The 12,779-nt window shown below is 34.3% G+C and overlaps 1 long non-coding RNA gene across 5 annotated transcripts; it reads right to left on the bottom strand.

Moving 5' to 3' along the window:
* Positions 1–6,441: 6,441 nt before the first annotated feature.
* Positions 6,442–12,738, bottom strand: LOC127802671 (uncharacterized). 5 transcript variants are annotated; one of them, XR_008023323.1, is made up of 3 exons: positions 12,561–12,738; positions 11,539–11,695; positions 6,442–7,268 (listed from the first exon to the last, which is right to left on the bottom strand). It is a non-coding gene; the product is annotated as an uncharacterized LOC127802671 (long non-coding RNA). The 5 variants fall into 5 exon arrangements; XR_008023324.1 differs by having other exon boundaries at positions 6,442–7,260; XR_008023320.1 differs by having other exon boundaries at positions 11,544–11,695; positions 12,561–12,736.
* Between the last annotated feature and the right edge of the window lie 41 nt (positions 12,739–12,779).

Below are 12,779 nucleotides of genomic sequence, written 5' to 3'. Positions count from 1 at the left end.
AGCTAAAATATAATATATTATTTATACAAAAATATAATTGTGGAAACCAAAAATATGAATAAGTTTTAACCAAAAAAAAAAAAGTTTATATTGTATGGTCGAATCATTAGATGATAAACCATAATTTTTTTTCTTTTTTTTGCGATATATCTCGTAACTTTTAATGAAGAATATCCTTTATTTTTAAGTAATAGATAAGGACAATGAATTAATTTTATCTTCATCAATAATAATTAATGTGATTAGTTAAAATTAAAAGTTGTAATTATCAAATTAAAATAAACTAAAAATAGAAAAGAAAAAAAATCAAGAGCCACTGATCTAACAAGCATAAGTCAACAAAATTCTTTTTTCCAAGAATTTGTAAAAATTATCTTATGACTCATATGATAATTAAATGAAATATCTCATCAGATAAATAAATAACAATTATATAATATATTAGAATATAATTAATATAAATATTTTATCAAATATTATGGTATTTATCTAATGAAATAATAAAATCCAATATCAAATATAATTTTATTAATTTGATGAGATAATTAAAGAATTTAATAAGATAATTGATTACTTATAAATTCTATTTGATTAAGAAGATATGAATGATAATTCCTAAAGAGTTTTGATAAGAGACTACTTTTATCATTATAAATAAAGGATTTGGTGATATGTCTACCCAACATCATCAAAGTAATTATAATCATATTTTATATCAATTATTACGGTTGAAGTGAAGGAAGAAAAATTAGATTCCGGTATTTTCATCATCAACCGACAATTCTCTTTACAGCTTAATTTTTTATGGATTTAGGTACGTATTTAAGTATTAAATTACATGAATTATATGAGTTTTATCATTTATGAATATAATCTTTAATTATATGTTTTTATTGTACATGTAATATTAGTGTCAGAGTCTTCGTTTATGAAACTTGTATTTAGTGTTTAAAGTTATGTTTTCTGTATTTTGTGTAAATTAATTGTACATCGCCGTTGCGGCCGCCGCCCCTCTTTGCTGCTGGTGTCCCTGCGTCTTCAATTGCGGCGGCTTGGATTCTTCTCTGATTTTGCTTCCTCCATCAGTTCTTCTCCCATTCATTCCCTTCTCTGTTCTTCCCTGATTCAATCCCCTCTCTTCCAGCAAGATCCACCACTGCCTCCAATTGCCGCTGTCGCCTCCTCCGTCTGTATACATACAGATATATACATAATATATATGCATCAATTTCCTATATATATTATGTATACGTACACCTTCATATATATATATATATACACATACAAATATATATTATGTTCCCGACTCATCCCTGCGTTAGACATCAGCTTCGTCCGCCGCCTCCATCGTTGGCATCTCCATCGCCCGCTGCCTCCATCGTCGGCATCTGCCCCTGAGCAGCACTGTGTGTGTATAACAACACTGTTTACTGTGTACATTTGTATTAATATAAAATTTTAATAAATAATTATGTATAATTTATTAATATTTTATGATAAAAAATTATTAGACATCAATATATTTATTTTATTAATATAAAATTTTAATAAATAAAAGTGAATAATTTATTAACAAATAAAATTTTATTAGAGATTAATATGTTTAGATTGTATCAATAATTTATAATTTATTAATATATATCATATTTATATAAAATTGAATACTAAATAAATACACATGTCACACACGTGTACTCCTATTTTAAATTTTGAGGTGTTTAATAGGTTTAAAATTGAAAGTTGAAGGGTTGATAGGTCCCCACTCAAATCTAGGGGACAAAATGGTTAAACGAAAAAAGTTTGAGTGTGTCTTTAGCCATAATCTAATCGATCAAATTACTTAGAGAGATTTGACGTGATTTAATTCGGGGCCGAAATAAGAGGTCTAATTAGGGGAGAATTTTAACTCTATTATTGGCTGGATTACATCAGTGTCGGACAACATAAATGATTTGATATTTTTAATTGTTTTGATTTTTTAATATGTTTGATTTGAGTATTTATTTGGTCGAGTTTGTTAAGTTTTAGAAAAAATTTGGTCCATTCAATTTGAGTAATTCAATTGATTCAATTACATCCATATCTAACTCGATCGAATTACTCAAATTGAACAGATCAATTTTTTTCTAAATACGAACCAATTTGATTGAGTAGATGCTCAAATCAAACAGATTAAAAAATTAAAAATATTGAACTGTTTATGTTGCCCGACACTGATGTAATCCAACCAATAATAGATTTAAAATCCCCCTCTAATTAGACCCCTTATTTCTGTCTCCCTAAAATTAAATTACGTTAGACCGCTCTGAGTAATTTGATTAATTCGATTACAATCTTATCTGACAGATATAGTTAAAAAGGACATAAAATATGTATAAATTTTATTATAATTAAAAAAAATTATTATTTATGGTTATAATTGCAATTATTAAAGTAACTATAACATTAACTAAACAAATCAAAATTAATAATTTATATTAATATTTAAAAAATATAAAATTATATGTATGTATGCATATATGTATACATACGGGGCGGGGTGAATGGCATCTCTAAAGGGGGGGGGGGAGAGGGGGGGGGGGGGGAAGGAGGAGTGGGTGAAAGGCGGGTGTGTATGTGGGTGATGGTGGGGAGGAGGGCTACATCGAGTAACATAAGAATGTCTTATACGGGTAGGAGATCAATTATGTCAAAAATTAATATATTTAGTCTATAAGTTCTATGATTAAATCATATTAGAAAACAAACCCCAACTTCACTATTTCTAAGCTTCTCTATGATATATATATATATATATTCTTAATTTCTAATTTTAGAATTTTTATTATTATTATTTTTTATTTTATTCAACACAAAAATAATAACTTATCATAAAGAAATTTACCATAACAACCGACCTATATAAATTTTATGTTTTATATATGATACTTAGCTAAAATATAATATATTGATTATACAATAATTTAATTGTGGGAATAAAAAATTTGGATAACTTTTAATCAAAAAAATAGTTTTATTGTATGATCGAATCGTTAGATAATAAATCATAATTTATCTTTTTTTGTGATATATCTCTTAAGTTTTCATGAAAAATATTTTTTAATTTTAAAAAATAGATAGAGACAATAAATGAATTTTATTTTTATCTCTATTAAAAATTTATTTTAAAAATTTATTTCTTAAAAGATCAATCAAAGAGAACCCCTACCAAAAAAAAGGGGGGGTTCATGAGTGGATATCCAGTTATGAGAATCAATAATAATTAATGTGATTAATTAATATTAAGAGGTGTAATTATTAAAAAATAAATTATAAATAATAATTAAAAAAAAAAAGAGTCAAGAGCCGCCAAATGAGCTTCTGACCTAGCAAGCAGAGGTCAACAAAAGTTATTTTCTCAAGAATGAACTGACTCTCCCCCCCCTCTCTCTCTCTCTCTCTCTCTCTTTTGTTTCTGTCAACAACAAACCTTCTTCTTTAGCCATATACATATATATATATATATATATATATATGGTATCATATGTGTATGGCTGCCACCCGATTCTTTCTTTGAAAGAGATTAAGGACAGCAGTATCAATCTGGATTGATCAGAGAGCCCGGGGTTTGTGTAGAGTGAAATTGTCTCTTGAAATCAAGATAATAATCAATAGAATCATGGTTGGATTTGGGGAGAAAAATTATCAGAAGCTGCCAGCGCCAAAAACTAATGGTGCTTCTTCTTCTTCTTTTAATTCACCTCCAGGAGCAGTGGCAGACGTTGACAACAATTCCCAACCCCTGAGGGTCAAGATTTCTTTGCAGGTTCTTCTTCTTCACCGCTGCATTCAATGTTTAGTTAGTTCGTTAATCGATTATCTTCAATTGGTGAAATTAATAATTAATGTTCTTTGTTCTTAGGGATGTGAAATTGTCGTCTCTTCCGACGACAAGCCTCCGCTGGGTTTGAAGCTGGAGAAAACGGAGCAGTTTCTGAACAAGATAGCGACGGCGATGGCTGCATCGACGACGGCTACAACACATCACAATGTTAATTCCATCGTTCGGCAAAGATTGATTGAAGCACAGCCACACCCATACCAACTGCAGTTTCAACCTCCTCCTCAATATCATCATTATCGTCAGCAGCGGCCGCCAATACCCGATAAGTTGAAGGCTTCAAACTTCGCCGCCATGTTCATCAAGATTGGTTCTTGGCAGGTATACGCATAACCAACAAACTATGCCTACAATCTTCTGTTATGATTCTGTCATGTGTTTTATGTTTTTTTTTTTAATTATTAATTATATATTAATATATTGATCATTAGAATGGCAAATTCTGAAATTAATTAATTAATCAGAGCTTGAAAATGAGTTGATTATTTATAGAGGACGGCCATGAATGAGGGAGAGCTGGTGGCGAAATTTTACTACGCAAAAAAGAATATCGTTTGGGAAGTTCTAGATGGGGCCTTGAAGAGCAAGATCGAAATGCAATGGTCGGATATTGAGGGAATTAAAGCTACCATCTTTCATGATGACCTTCATGCACCTGGAGTACTAGAACTCGAGGTTAATTAATTACTTTTGATTAATAAATTTTCTTTTCTATCCTCTATCAATCAAGGTGTCAATTGAGTTCTTGGCTTAATCAGAAAATTGATCTCCCTTTTGCATGCGCAGTTAAACCAACCACCCCAATTTCTCCTGGAGTATAATTCGCTGCCGCGAAGGCACACTCAATGGAAAGAGTCGGAAGATTTCACTGGAGGGCAAGCTCCCATGTGCAGGTGTGTGCTGCCATGGCCCATTATATATTAATTAATTATATGCTCATCTTTGAATAATTAATTATGTTTGCTAATTAATTAAGCTGGTTATGGGTTTCTTTGATCATTAATTAATTGTTGTTCAGGAGGCACCTAATCAAGTTTCCTGGAGGAGTTCTTAACAAACCCTATGAGAAACTCCTACAATGCGACCCCCGACTGTTGGAGCTCAGCCAGAGAGCTTTCCCGAGGATGGAGTCTCCCTACTTTTACCCAGAAAGTACCTTCAATGTCACCACATGCAATGATGTTATCCCTTTCAATTCCGGATCAGCTGGAGAAGCCCATTCCTCTTACGGCCACATGCTCCAACACTTCTTTTCTCATCTCCCTCCTACTGCCCCACCTTCTTCATTCTTAGTTTCTCCCCCCCATCAACTGGTTCAGTATCCCAATTCTGTTCGTTCTCTTCTGGGCTCAAATCCTCCACGACTACCACTTTCAGGCAACTTTCAAGCTCCTCCTGACGTTGCTGCTGGTTTTCCACCACTTTCGGATGGTCAACTGGCTGCCGCGTACGAGAATCTTGTTAATGATAATCGTCATTGGCATCGAGGAACACCCAGTATTGTTGAAAACAGTAATATCTTTTACTCAAGAGACCAAGATGAGATTCAAAGGCTGCCACCTTTCCCTAATCCTTTGGCGGCAGCACCACAAGCCTTTCCCGGCAACCCAAATGCAGCAGCAGCTAATTATGGCGTAGCCGCTCCCAACGCTGAGAACGCACTGAATGATATTCGACACCTTTTAAAATGGTATTCGCGATCTCTATCTTTAAACCAGAGACCGATGCCTATGATGATCAGTTCATCCACAGAGCCATTCAGGGCTGAAATTAATGCTCCAGGTAACAGTGGACTGAATGCCCAGTTACAGCAGCAGCAGCAGCAGCAGCAGCTACTACACCAGTATAAACCAAACGAATTTTTTCATAGTGAAAATTTCAGAGAGGATGGTGGCCTACTCTACCCGCAGCCCCTCCATAGCTTGCCTCCACATATTTTTGATGACGAGAATGCAATGACGTCTCCTCCGGAAGCTGATGATATTGATTATGCATTATCTTCCAGTGGCAATGGGACCCAGCCACAACAGTAAAATATTTGGGGGGGAGGGGGCGCAATGCACGGGCTGAAGTGGGTGGGGACTTGGTTATGGTACATATTCTGAAAAAGGAAATATTAAATTATGTAGCCTTCTATGCTGGTATGGATCTAACCATAAGTACAACAACAAGAAGGACAAAATAGTAGTGTACTAGTCCGTAAACCATCTCTTGTTTTCCATTTCCCTTGTGGTGGAAATTTTCAGACTTAAAAAGGGTTTTTATTTTTTTGCTTTTTCAAGTTTACTGCAACAACTGTAAAATCTTTGCCTTTTAATCTTAGATGAGCATGAATACGTATGAAGTTAAACAGTAAATGTACAAGTTTTTGAGTTGAGTCCATATTCTGCTGTTGTTATTGTTGCTGTCGCCGCCGCCTAAGATCGTCCATCGTACATAAATTCATGAATGTTGTGTAAATGGAAATACAGCATGTGCTGTCATTGCCCTGTCAAGCAATGAAATCTTGAATCTTAAATCTTTTTTCTGAATTAATGGGATCCCAAAGCAGTTGCAGGATCAGATCAAATTAATCAGTTTCTCTTTCTTACACCCAACCCTCCCTTCCTTGTACAACTTTGTAATTATAGGACTCTAATTTAAGCTAATATTGGGTAGGGTAAAGTGACCACCCTTAGAAGAGAATTACAAGCTGGTCAGAACAAATAGCAGCATACATAATTAATATAATACTTATTGAGTTAAAAAGCTCGCTTTATCAGCTTGGCTATGGCAAGAGCACAAGGCTTGAGGTTTCGCCTACTCTCTCTTGAGTCCGCCGGCAGGGTAAACTATGTTGTCACTTACTGTAAAACAAAATACAGAAGTTGATAATCTTTGGACTACCAAGCTAGCTCAGTTGCATGCAACTAACTCACTCTACATCTGCAAAACTCTGGGATTGTTGCACTTGGCTAATTAAGAGGCACCTTACTGGAATCATCTGGCACATCGACAGGCTAGCTAGAACCACTTGGAGCTTCAGTTGCTCCCACTTCGCACTTCATTGCCTCAAATCCTCTTTTCTTTGCTGCGGAATCTGAATTCTCCTTTCCCTTCTCCATCTCTTTTCCCTTGCCTCTCGAGCTCTCTTTCTCTTGTTGTTTCTTCAGTTAGGTTTCAGCATTTTATGGAGGCTCAACGCCACTTAATCAGCAGAATACCCCTTCAACTGTTTCATTTATCTCCTTACCCAGCCCGCTGCTGTCCAAAATCAACTCCTAAACTGATTTGGAGGCCATCTCGAGCACTAAAGTCTTGCAAGACAACAAGAAGATAATAAATCGATGCCATCCAGTATATATGATGCAAGAGAAACTGGTTCGTCATGAAAAATTAATCTGCAATTCTAAATCATGAAAACAAAGTATGATTGCAGTACAAGGTGCTATAATTCCCAAAATTCATGCAAACAGTTCCCAAATATGCAGATCTACATAGAATAGGTAAAACAGAATTAAAATGGAAACACTGCTTTATACAACATAAGTTGCTGAACTGCACAGAAGATTTTCTAAGTTTTAATTAATTTTTAAATTGCGCAGATCTTTCACAAAGCTTGTTTTAGTAATGCGTCCAACAAAGTCCTCCCTTTGAAGGTTTCTCATCACAAAAAAAAAATTAGGAAGGAAATATAATGCAATGTACACTAACAAGGCTTGTGCAGAAAGAGCTAGTCTATAAGTCCTAGGTCCTATGACCCCTTCAAGCATCTCTACATTTCTACAACATTAAGATGGGTATGCAGCCATATACGAAATGCAATATTCAAAACATTATATAATATACTAAATTATAAAGTACGTTTTTAAATTATGTGAAATGTTGATATAATTATCTACCTACCTATACATTATACATTCAGTTATAGAAAGCATTTTCTAATTAATCTTTCAACTCCAATTTCTATTGAATGGCTGAATCTCCAATTAGAAAATTGAAAACTCGATTTTTTATTTTTTCAACTTTATACCATAAATTAGAAAACATCTAAAAAGATGTTTTCTAAATGTTCTAGAAATGAATGCTATTACTTTTTTAAACATAAAATGTTGGAGCATTTTAGTTGTAAGATTGGAGTTAAAAATTAGAAAATGTTTTATATAACTAAACAGGTCCTAAGCGTTTTCCTTTCTGATCCATACCTTTTATTTTCTTTCATACAATATGTATAAGCAAAAAGTTTTTAAACTAATTCATACCAAATGCATTTTCAGAATTCATATATGATGATTTAAAGCAACAAATCTAGAACATGACAATGATTGGTTTAGGTCCAAATTCACACAAACCTCAAACAACTCAACCCACGAGCACCCATAATTACTTTCTCCCTTCATGAGATGTAACATAGCAAGCATCTCAGCAATTCTCTCTCTCTCTCAACTCACCTTCCATGACCTCCAAAGAGTCCCAACCCTAAACTTAGTAATGTGTCGGTATGACTAACTAGTCTTGGCCCATAGATTCTTCCAGTGATTAAAATCAACAATCTTTCAACCAATGCTATATATATTAAATCTATGAATTGTGATGTTGAAGAGTTGGTCAATTTCAAATGACTATGTTTCTAGGATACAAATGGAACCATCTTCCATAATCACTCTATAGGATATTTCAGAGAATTTGGTGAATGACAGCACTAGCAATGCCATGAGATTTAAGATCAAGAACCAACTCAAAGCTAATGTAGGTATCATCTCAAATTGAATGTATTTAGTTGAGAAATCCTATTATTTGATGTGTAGTGCTAGCTTATGGATTTGTGGTAAGTACAATTTCAGGAATGCTAAATTTTGATACCTTGATGAATTTGAATAGATTGATGCCTTTTCAATTTAACTTCTGGGATTCACATGCAAAGTTATGATGACAATGTTTCCATAGCTTTGGCTAACAGCTCCCATTTGGATTCAATTTAACAGCTCCTTTTTAATTTAAACTTCTTGTGTTGGTTGTCTTTGAAAAGTAATCACTGAGAGTTGTTCATTATCGTTTTATCATTTTTTCCTCAAAAATTGTATAGAACTCATGGTTATACTTGTTTTAGTGTTGCTTTAAATCATTTTATATGAATTTCATAAATTTTGATAATTCATTTGGTTTGAATAAATTTTAAGACTCTTTGCTTATACATATTTTATGAAAGAAGATAAGAGGTTTGGATCAAAAAGGTAAAAAAAAAAATTAACTTCCCTTATTTAAATATTTAAGGAAGCAGAATCAAAGGATTAAGAAGACTGTAATATCTCCTTCCATTCAGGCTAAACTCTCAAACATATTGTAATATTGTTATGGCATAAAGGGAGAAAATCTAGACGAGAGGAGAGGGGGAAAATCCCAGGGATAAGGATTATGTTCCATTCTTATCATCTGATTGAATAGCAAGGAAACTAGATCTGTATGTTTTGGAGGAAAGAAGAGAGGACAAAAGTAAGAAAGGGAAAAGAGCAAGAAGAAAAGTGGGAAAAGGAGAAGACACGGTATGAGAGATAAATGTTAATAAACAAATCTCAATAATTATTTTTCAAGCGCAACCAAAAACAAGAAGTTCAAATAAAACAGGAGCTTTTAAATTGAATCCGAATGGGAGCTATTAGCCAAAGCCATGGAAACACTGCCTTCACAACTTTGCATGTGAATCCAGGCAAGTTAAATTGAAAGCCAACATCATATTCAACTTCATCGAGATATCAAAATTAACATTCCTGAAGCATAGGTACCACAAATCCATAAGCTATTACTACACACAAATAATAGGTTTTCTCAACAACTAAATAAATTCAAGCTGAGATGATACATACATTAGCTTTGAGTTGGTTCTAGAGCTTCATCCTCATGGCATCGATAGTGCCATCATTCATTAAACTCTCCAAAACATTATCCGTGTGGATTATGGAAGATGATTCCCTTTGTGTCCTAGAAAGATATTTTTTTGAAATTTTGATTAACACTACAATTTAAAAGATTCAATACAACATTGGTTTAATGATTGTCGGTTTTGATCCCTGGAAGAATTAACGAGTCTGAGTGGTTAGGCATACCAGCAATACTGGGTAGGGTTGGGACTGCTTGGGAGGTTAACAAGGTGAGTGAAAAGAGAGGGAGATAATCACCAAGATGTTTGCTATGTCACCACTCACCAAAAGAGAAAGTTATTATGAGTGCCCGTGAGTCAAGTTGTTAAGTTTTGTATGAATTTAGAGAACTTATTAAAATAATACTGCAATTTTAGAATTTATTTAAAAAATATTGCAGCTTTCAAACTATTTATAAGAATGGTACAACATTTTCCAAGTCAACATCAATGGCACTATTAAAAATATAACAGTGTAAAACTCGCTTCCATGAACAGCGAGTCCGTAAGGAACTCGCTCCTCATGGGAGCGAATACCTGGCGCAAAGCACTTGCACACTGTAGCAAAGCACCTTTGGCGCACATTCCTTGTTGCATTACAATACAAAAGGTGCAAAGCACTTTTGAGGTCTCGCTCACGAGTAGTAGTCTGTTGAGAACTCACTCATGAGAGCAAGGTTTACACTGATGCTTTTCATGCTACCATTGATGCTAACTTGGCAAATTGTTGTTGTATTCTTATAATTTGAAAGTAGTTGTATTTTTTAAATAAATTTTAAATTGTAGTATTTTTTAAAAAAAAATCTGAATTAGGACCCGAACCAATCATCATCTTGTCCAGAATTTTGTTGCTTTAAATAATTTTATATGAATTTTGATAATTCATTTGGTATGAATTAATTTCAGGAAAGGAAAACAAAAAGTATGGATCAAAATGGAAAAAACTCAACTTCCCTTATTTAAATATTTGTGGAAGCAAAATCAAAGGATTAAGAAGCAATATGTAACCCTGTAATTCCAGCTTTTTCTTCTTCCCAAGATTAGCAGCAAAAAATGAATTAAGTTACTAATTTTGTACACATTGTTAACATAGATTAATTCCTCTTTGCTCTAATCCATCAACATAATGAAACCCACCCGCCTTGCTCTTCTTTTCTGCTGCTTTCTTAACAATATTACTTGCCTTTCCTCCCTTTGTTATCTATCAAGATTGTAGGATGTCCTTCCACTCGATCAATGCAAACTCCCATACATATCGTAATGCCACATATGGCAAAAAAAGAGGAAATTTTGGAAGGGAGGAGGGAAGAACATCCCAAATGCAATGATTATGTTTTCATTCTTTTCATTGGATTGAACAGGAAGGAAACTTGATTCTGTATGTCTGGGAGAAAAGAGGGGAGGATGAAAACGAGGCAAGCCAAAGATGAGGAGAGAAGTAGGAAAAGGAGAAGATAATATATAGAGAGATGAACATTATGAACAGATCTCAGTAATTACTATTGAAAGCCAACCAAAACAAGAAGTTAAAAAAAAAAAAAAAAATGGGACCTGTTAGCCAAACAAATAAATTTAACACTGGCTTCACAACTTTGCGTTGGAATCCAAGCAAGTTAATTGAAACAGCAACAACATATTCAAATTCATCGAGATATCAAATTTAATATTCCCAGTGCACAGTTACAACAAATCCAAAAGCCAACGCACATCAATTAATAGCTTTCTCAACAACTAAATGAACTCAAGCTGATATAATACATACATTACCTTTGAGCTGGTTGATAATCTTCAGTCTCAAGGCATCGATGGTTCCGTCATTCGTCAAACTCTCCAGAACATCCTCCGGAGTAATTACGTTAGATGATTTCATTTGCATCCCAAAAAGATACCCGTATGAAATTTTGATTCACTCTTCAACGCTGCAATTTAAAGATTCAATATGACGTTAGTTGGAGGATCATCAGTTTTGATCACTAGAAGAACCGAGAGGTTGGGATTGGTTAATCAGACCAGCAATACCAGGTCAAGGTTGGGTAGAGATGACAATGGGGAGGGTAGGGGTAAGGGACTCCTCACCCCATCCCCACACCCGCATCTCGTTCCCATTCCTAAAAGCCCCTCAAGGTATTTTTCTTAACCACCCACCCCCATACCCATATACCCAGTAAAAAGGCAAAAGAAAAATATCAACAACAATAAACAAAGGAACATGACAATAATGCAAAGAAAGAGCTAAAAAGTAACAACTGCAAGATTTTAAAATATACCGGTTTACAACTCACAATGCAGACAACAAACAAGTATTATTACCAATCATCCTGTCCTAAAATTAATATCATTACCAATCAGAAAAAAAGAGGAATTTTCAATAGGAACTTGAGTACAACTGAAATTTTCGTGCTCTTGGTTAATTAGGCAATGAACCAAGACAAAAACTGAAATCAACAACATACTTTATAAGTAACAACTAATAAGCATTTTCAAATGCCTGGAAATCTGGAAAATCAGGTCTAGTCGGGGGCCTTGAGGCTCCTCTTGCTGTAGAAATGAGTTTTGACAAACAAAAGCTGTGCTCATTAATCATCAAAAATGAAAATTTGTCTGTTTGCCTACAGAATACACTAATAATAGCGAAGAATACTCATCACGCTCCCAAGAAATTCACGAAGAAAGAAGAATAGTCGTCATGCTCACAAAACCAAATTATCTGTGCAAGCAATCAAAACCAGAAGAAGAAATTCAGTAACAGAGAAGAAGCGACAGAGTCTAGAGTAGACGGTGTACCCGAGGGAGAAGGAAGGGCAAGAGGGCCCAGCCCGGCGATGGAGGCGATATGGGAGAAGGGTGCCGATTGGGAAAATGAAAATGAGGAAGAGAGAGAGAGAGAGAGAGAGATTTGAGTTTGGGGGCTTCGTAACAATGCAATGCAGGTTCATTGAACCCAACCTAGGCTGTTGAGAGATAATAATAATAATAAAAATAATATTTTTAAGTACATACATA

The sequence above is a fragment of the Diospyros lotus genome, chromosome 5 (assembly GCF_014633365.1).
Source record: "Diospyros lotus cultivar Yz01 chromosome 5, ASM1463336v1, whole genome shotgun sequence".
In the NCBI taxonomy this organism is placed as follows: Eukaryota; Viridiplantae; Streptophyta; class Magnoliopsida; order Ericales; family Ebenaceae; genus Diospyros; species Diospyros lotus.
This window is presented reverse-complemented; position numbering and strand designations above follow the sequence as displayed.